Below are 8,669 nucleotides of genomic sequence, written 5' to 3'. Positions count from 1 at the left end.
CAGCTTTTCTGTTCTCACCTCTTGCCTTAGACCTCTCAAAATTGTCTAAACAGCCTATTAACAAAAGGCTCACTCCCCCTGGGTTATGGGCAGGCTTTAGAGCAAGATTTATCCTGTTTGTCACTGAAAGAAGAAGACAGACCTAGGAATGGCCACACAAAGAAGTGAACCTGCTCAACCACAAAGGGCTTATCTTAGTAAGGAACTTAACATCATAGCTTTTGTTCCCAAAGTTAATAAAAGGTATCATAATTATAGACGTCCAAGCCTGTCCAACTATGGACTAAAAATGGTTAAAACGCCTTTGGCATGAGGTTTCTGCCCAGAACAGCAGTTTTCCCTGCTCCTTCCAGACCTCAGCCAGGACTTACATTGAAATGCAAATGAAAGAAGCCTACAAGCTCAGTAGGAGACTGCTCTGAGGCAAAAAAAAAAAAAAAAAAGGTAAAAAGTGTCTTTTACCTGAACTCAAACCAGACTAAACAAAAGAGTACATTGTATGGTACTTTACTAATTACCAGATGGTCATTTTTTTCTAGGACGCTTGCTTTTTCTTAAATTCTGTATTTTGTTTGAGCTCATGATTTTGATCCTACAGACCTAGGTTAATGTTTTTCTGATCAGTTCTATTTTTATGGAGATTTCACTGTGAAAAATTTCAAGGCCTTTACTATTGTGCTATGTGTGCGCACTTGTGTTATGTGTTGTATGTCTGAATGTGCATATGTCCATATATCATGTACATGATATGAAAATTGGCAGATATATAAGGAGCGCTCATAAAAAAATTTAAGAAATGGATCCAAATATCTTTAATTCACGTGATTTAAATGGTTCCATTTAAATTGGGCAAACAGATGAAAGTATAGATGTCTTAAAATTAAGCTTACAAGTTTTTCTAGGAGTTCAAAAACAATAATAAAATATTGATGTCTATGAAATGTCTGATATGCCTTGGTTCTAGGACTTTTCTTCAACAAGGAAGAAATGGCTAATACTGTTCAATGCACTTGTCTGATATTTTGATAAAATAAGTAAATTACATGGGATTACTCATTTATGAGTACTTTTGTTAAATATCTAATTGATTTACAAGGTTAAAATGCTAAATGTTAAATATACCATAAAGTACTCTTAATTCCGTGAATTCCATTGGGTAACATTATTGATGTTTTCATAAATTGGTAAATGGGGGAAAAAAAGGAATTAAAGTTGCTTTGTCATCACTAAAAAAATGTTACTAAAAATTTAAAGTCCCAACAGGTTCTATATACTAAACATTGTGTTTTCATGAAATGGTAAACAGATGTAAATTCTATATACAAAGGTTTATAGAAGATCTCTATATAAAAAAGGCCGCAAAGTTTCAACTGTTGCAATTAAGAGTACTGTAAACAACAAAGTATTTCTTTTTATTAAAATGAAATAATTTGCCTAAATTCAGAAATTTACCAGGATTGTTTCAAACTGTGAACAGAAAAAGGAAGTTAATAAATGGGAAGGAGAAATTAAAAGGTTCTAGGTATGGAAACCATATTTAATAAAAGGGAAAAAAGTGTTTCTGGATAAGAAAGTCTTTATGTGATGAAGTAAATAAGAGGATTCAAGTAAGTGATAAAGAAGTTCTGTGTAAGTTTGTTTTTACAATCAGTCATGTGTTAAAAAGACAAAGATTTCTTAAAACATTAGTTTCCCATAACATTGTGTTAATATATTAAATTTTGTTTCTTTTGTCTAGAGCAAGTAACCTTAAAAAAATTAAACAACTGGTTAAACAAGAACTGTTATTTTAGAGCATTGTACTGTTATTTCTTTAAAAGCTAAACTTGGTTAATATAAAATAATCAATGTAATTGTGGTTTTTATTTTATTTTATTACTCTTCCTTATATATTAAATGTGTTCATATCTTCCAGGTATACAAGTCTTTAAGGTAGAAGCTTTAAAAGAGAATCATATCAAGCTGATGTTCTCCAAACTAAAGTTGTATGGTAATTTTAGGCTTAAAAGAAAAACAATGGGATTTATTTATATCATTTAATGTTCTATAACTGGACCTGTTATCAATAAGATATATAAAGCTTTATGTTATTTTTTACACTGGGGTATAATTTAAATGTATTTTTCAGTTAATGAGAGCCTAATCTATGTAAAAGTTAATATTGTAAAACACAAAGTATTTTGCTACTTTTTCACAAAAGGTTAAAAGGTTTCAGCCTTTCTTTAATTCATGTTTTAAATGTGATATCATATTGTGTTAGCTAGTATATTCATGTGACCTCAAACAACAATTTTGTAAACTTTGTAAAATGATATTTAAGAAGCAACGATAGCTTCAGAACTAGGACCCTTTACTTAAGATTTATGAAGAGTCCCTCCTTACCTGCGATAATGTTCTGTGTCCCATCTTACTACATGTCAGAATAACTCCACAGTAGGCCTGATTTCAGGTCATTTAAAGTTGTGTTCAAAAGTTGTTTTCTGTCAAGATTACTAGGATCTCAAACAGGGGATATAATGTATAACTCAGCCAAAATTCAAGGTAGCTATTACACAAACTAAATATGTTTTTACTCTTGTTAATTTTATTTTATAGTTTCCTTAAAAGGGGTATAAAGATTGCCTGTTAATGTTTTGCAGAGATATTGCTTTAAGAACACACAACCTGGGTTAATTTAAGATAATAAGCCATCACCTACAGGACAGATAGGATAATACAAACCCCAATTAATAAATAGGGTAAATGACTGTAAAGTTATAGACATTAAGGCCCAATACTTTTAATTTAAGACTGGTGAGACTTATTTGCTAGATGTTTAAGATCAAGACTTAAAAATTAAAATTAAATTAAAAAGACCAAGAAAACCAATATTTGGCTTTTGCCCTTTGGGTCAGTCTGAATCCAAGGAACAGGGGACTTCTCTAAAGAGCTTTGCAACTCTGGGCCATATAACCTTTCGATCAGGGAGATTAATGAGATCCCTGGAGAACAGAAAGCCAATCAGTACATTTGCTATAAAGAGGAGGGTAATTGGAGAAGGGGGACATCCCTGATGCTTCCAAGGGAAGCCACATGGTTAAGCAAGACCTGGACCCATCCTAGCGCAAATGGCACTAGCAAAACTAAGAAGCTGCTCTCAAGCTCTCCCAGGAGTGACTCCAGTGGAAACTCAGCTGACTGTTAACAATAGATAGAAACAAAAGTCAGTTTGACTGCTTCATCTTAAACACTTAACAAAAACAGTTAAAACCAAAACACAGCCATTCCTGGGCATTTTAAATGATGGTAATGATGATGATCATTATCATCATCATAATGATAATAATAATAATTATTATTATTATTATTATTATTTAAGGTATACACCTTGTGTTAGCCCCCCAAAATGAGTAAGACTGGAGGCTACAAAGAGGGATTCTCAGGCAGGAATGCTTGATAACTATCAAAAGAGACTATCAAGAGGAACTTCCAGAGTCAGAAGTTTTTAGTTAATTTAAGACCTACAGATATTCCTAACCTACACAGGTAGGCTTGGTGTTTGCTTGTATGATTATCCAGCCCTAAGTAACAGAATTGAAGGTCTCTCTATTAGAAACAGAGGTCATACTAGTAAAAGGATTTTACAAGATCAGATGACATTAAATTATCTAAGTATATCTTATGGGGAAGGACATCGGCAACACTAAAAGTTAAATGTCATGTTTACATTTCTGATAACTGGGGATGTTAAAGCGTGGTGAGGAAACTTCTATTATACAGCGACATGTTCCAGCTGCTGCAACATTTGTTCAGTACTCATGGTTTTTGTTTCTCTCATAGAAGCACCCAGCCCCAGATGACTTTACAACCTGTTCTTCCCCAAACAGACTTCAAACTGAACCGACTTCTAAAAGGAAACTCACGTCCCTCATGTCACCCCCTCTCAGCTCAGAAAAAGCCAAAATGAGGGCTGCCCCTCTTCTTGCAACAATGGAGCCCAAATAGACAGACAGTCAATATAAATGAGTAAATTAAGTCAGGTTGGATCAGGGAGATGGGTTTTGGGTGAGTTCAAGAAGTTGGAGACTATTACCTGAGGGATTAAAATTCCCTCAGTGCTCTTCCCCTACCCTATCAAAGATTTGAAAGGGACACAGAAGACAAGGGGGGAATGATAAACCCTGCCTAATTCCATCTTAAGATTGGGAGCCATCTCACCATAAAGGCATAAAAAGCTAATTTCAGCTTTACTATACATTACTGCAACTTCTAAACTTGCTTAGAATGCCTACCCGTGCCTTGGACTCACCCTTGCCTGGCTCTCCCTGACCAGATAATAACCTTCTCTGAAACTTTAGTGGCCCTCATAAATTCTGGCTTTCCCCGGCCAGATAAGGACCCCTCTGAAACTCTAATGGTGCCTCATAAATCCCATGCTGAGATCTACTACCTGCCTTTGGGTTATGCTCCTCAGAGTTTTGTTATCTGTAAGTTCTCAAACCCCACTTTGTGTAACTTTCTGGGCTATGAAGCTGTGCTCCTAGAGAGCTGTGGGGCTGTCTTCTGTTCCCACGGTTTTTGGGAGAGGCAGCCCTGGCTGGTTGGAATTACAAGCTTGCTTTAATTTGATTTCAATTGGAGTCGGTGGTCTTTTCTTTGCATCGGTGGTCTAACAGGTCTTGCTAAATTGCTGAAGCTGTTCTTGAATTTGAGATCCTCCTGTCTCAGCCTCCTGAGTCGCTAGGAGTGTGCCACAAAGCTTGATTAGTTATGACTCTTTTAGGAACCAGAGGTTTTTGTTTTGTCCACACATGTGAGATATTTATATTTATTTTTCTTTTGATTTAATTGTTCTAATTTTTCATATTTCCCCCACTAATATAGAAGGTATGGATATCTATCATTTAGATCTTGGTAGAAATTCCTAAATAATACAAATTGCTATGTTACATTTCTCATTTTTTTTACTGTGTTATTTACATAAATTGCTTTGATATTAATGATTAAACAATATTCTGATTATTGATTTGATTTTATAAAAATTATTATTTGGGAAATAAAAATTCATACCTAAAATTAATAATTCAACATAATTTAATTAAACCAACACAAAAAGGAAAACAATAATCTTTTATAACTTCAGAAAATGGACTTTTGAAAAATATCTAAAATCATTCATAAATATAAGTAATAATTAGGAGCTGGGGTTGTGGCTCAGAGAGATAGAGCTCTCCTCTAGCATGCATGAGGCACTGGGTTCAGTCCTAGGCACCACATAAATATAAAATAAAGATATTGTGTCCACCTATAACTAAAACAATAAATAAAAAGCATTAAAAATATAAGTAATAATTATATTCTGTGAATTTTTCAGAATTTAAAGAATTAAATGAAAATTGATAATGACAATAACTTTCCATTTTGCTTACTACATGCTTAGAAAAGTGCCTGTTGTATAACAGACACTTAATAAATGTATGTTGAAATAATGAATGATTTAAGGTCAAGAATAAGACACAAATACCTCCATCACATTTGGAATTCAATATTTTATTGACATCTTAGCCAATGAAATAAGATAATAAAAATAAATAGGTAAGAGAGGGGAAAAGACAAAATTATTATTTGCAGACACTATAGTTTTCTTTGTGGAAAATCCCAGGGACAATTATCATAATAATCTAATCAGAGAATTTGATGGGGTTATAAATGTAAGAGCAGTACACCAACATCAAAGGCATCCCTGAACACCACCTATTGCAGAGCAGGCTGAACAAATGTCAGCTGCAGGGTGGGCTGAACACTTGACCCTCACCCATCTGATTCCTTATCGCTTGTTTGCCTCAAGTCTGAACACTGGACCCCATTAAAGGGGGAACACTCAACCCACAACCATCTGGTGCAATGGAAACCCACATCTGGCCCCTGCCCCGTCCGCCTGAGGGCCGAAGATGATACCCTTAGCAACTACTGTATGATCCAATAACTGTACACCAACAAGGCAGCTTGCAGACCCAGAGACCTTGTTAGATTTAAGCAGCACAGCGAAAGGGATATAAGACCTTCTCCTGCCGGAGCTTTCTCCTCTCTCTCTCTCTCTCTCTCTCTCTCTCTCTCTCTCTCTCTCTTTCTCTTCCTTCCCTGTCAATCAGACACCACCACAATAAAGATCTCTTGGTTGCTCCGAGTGTCGTGGTCACTTTCCTTTCACCACAAATAACTCATTAGAAAATGTCATGGGGAAAAATTGTCATTCACACAAAGAACAAAAAAATGTAGAATCCCTAGAAGAAAATCTGAAAATCTTTGTGAAGAAAAACCTTTAAACTTTCCTTAAAGAAAAGTTTAAGGAGAGATAGTCAGAGCATGGCGTGTTCCCAGTTGTCAGCCTACACCTCCTCAAGTGACCTATAAAGTTCACTGCAATTCCCATAAAAATAGCCCATGGAGTTTCCATGGAACTTGAGAAACTGATTCTAAAATCCACAGGGAGGAGTAAAAGTTTAACAATCATCAGAATATTTCAGAAGAAGAAAAAAGGACTCTCCATAGTATACGAGAAGATTTTAAAGATTATAGCAAAATTATAGTAATTAAGCAGAATGATATTAAGGCTGATAGAGAAAAATAGATCAAAGCAATGAGAAGAAAGCTCAGATAATAGACCAATAGTAGGTGGGAGCTCTATGTGATGGAGGATTATTAAAATGAGAGACCAGGGGCTGGGGAGTGGCTCAGTGGGAGAGCATTTGCCCAATGTGGGTGAGACACTTGGTTCCATCCCCAGCACTGAAAAATTTATTAGTCAACTAATTTTTAAAATAGGAAAGTTTACATGGTCAAAAAAAAAAAAGTTACTGGCCCAATTGCCCTTCCCTATAGTGAAACAAAATTCAATTTCAGCCCCACACCACAGACAATAATAAACTTCAAATGGCTTTAAGGATGAAAATCTTAAATGTCAAAACCTAAAAATTTAGAGCTAATAGAAGAAAATTCAGAAGAATATCTTCATGACCTTATTGTCATGAAGAACTTTTCAAAAGACGCTAAAAGCAGATTGGTAACTTTTATGACATAAAATTTTAAACCTTTTGTGCTATGAAAGATGCCACGAATAAAGTTAAAGACAACAAGCACGTTTAGAGAATATATTTGCAAGATGTAGAGCGGAAGAATGTGGGCTTGCCCCCCAGTTTCCCGCCTCCTGCAGGCAGCCCATTCAGGAACCTGAGGAGCATCTTCTGCAACCTCCCCTCCCACAGAGCAGAGTAGGGAAGGACCAGGACAAGGTGGGGGCGAATGGGTTCAGAGTTCACACGGAGGTGAATGAGCAGTCTTGCTCATTAGAGATGCAGTCCAAATGTCTGGAAGCAACTGTGAAGATGCTCAGCTGCGTTAACAGCCAGGGAAGCCACTTCAAACAGCAATGTGATTTGATACTCATTGACTAGGGAAAACGGATAAATGTGACACTGTTGAGGGCCGGCTGTGGGTGTGGCGGGTGGGAACGGGGTCCACCCCTGGAGGAGAGCATTCCAGAAAAGACCTGATAGGTTGAAAATGTGTCTGCGCCCTCCTGACCCATGAGGCAGCTTATTAAAAATGCTTACCCTGATAACCAGCAGGAAGAGCAGACAAGTTCAAATGCAGGACCTTCTGCAAGACAACTGGCCTGGATTCAAAAGTGTCAATGTAAAATAAAATTTTAAAAAGTCGAAGAAAGACCTTTCTAGATTAAAGGAAATTAAAGAATTATAGCAACTAAATCTTCAAGGTACTATTTAAAAAAAACTATAAATAAAAAGAAGAAAAATCAGTGGAGAAGAAGAAAGGGAACAGTGGGGTTGGGGGAAAGGGGAAGTACTGGGGACTGAATAGAGCAAATTATATTCCTTGCTTGTATAATTGTGTCAAAATGAACCCCAATATGTACAACTACAATGAACTAATAGAAAAATAAAATTTTTTAATTTTTAAAAAATAAAAAAATAAGTACAACTAAATGGAACGTCTGATTTTACTTGAATTCTAGCATGGGAAAAAGCAAACAGATTGTTTATAAAGGGCATTACGGGGATAATAGGGAAAAAAATGGACATTAGATATTTTAGATGTGTATTCATAACAGTATTGTATCAATGTTAAATTTCTTGAGTGTCGTAATTATATTGCATTATGTAAGAATTTCTTGTCCTCAGATAATGCATACTGAATTATTTAGGAACAAAGTGCCAACAATCGACCCTCGAATGTGTATATGAGTGAGAGAAGTAAAGCAATTATAGCAAATGTTAACATTGGTGAACTGAAGTTTTTATGAATATTAATTGCAGTATTCATCTGGCAACTTTTCAGTAATTTCAAATATTTCAAAACAAAAATTTGGAGAAAATGTGAGTACTCCACGATGTAACATTTCACTTTTCAATACATACTTTAGACTAAATCAGATCTATAGGTGAGGATGTAGGCACGGTGAATAAAGAAAGTTACAAGTAGTTAAGAGAATTATCATCCCATGTATGTAAAATAAAGAACAGGAAACACTGTTACACATTGTTTACAGAATCCCAGACTGTGACACACAGCAGCTTCACCATCTGGCTATCTTGGGACAGAGAAGGAAAGAACAGGAGGGGCAGGGGCCTATGAGGAAGGTCAACTTAAGTATGTAAAACTTTAAATCT

Source organism: Marmota marmota, unplaced genomic scaffold, assembly GCF_001458135.2.
Source record: "Marmota marmota marmota unplaced genomic scaffold, marMar, whole genome shotgun sequence".
Taxonomy (NCBI): Eukaryota; Metazoa; Chordata; class Mammalia; order Rodentia; family Sciuridae; genus Marmota; species Marmota marmota.
This window is presented reverse-complemented; position numbering follows the sequence as displayed.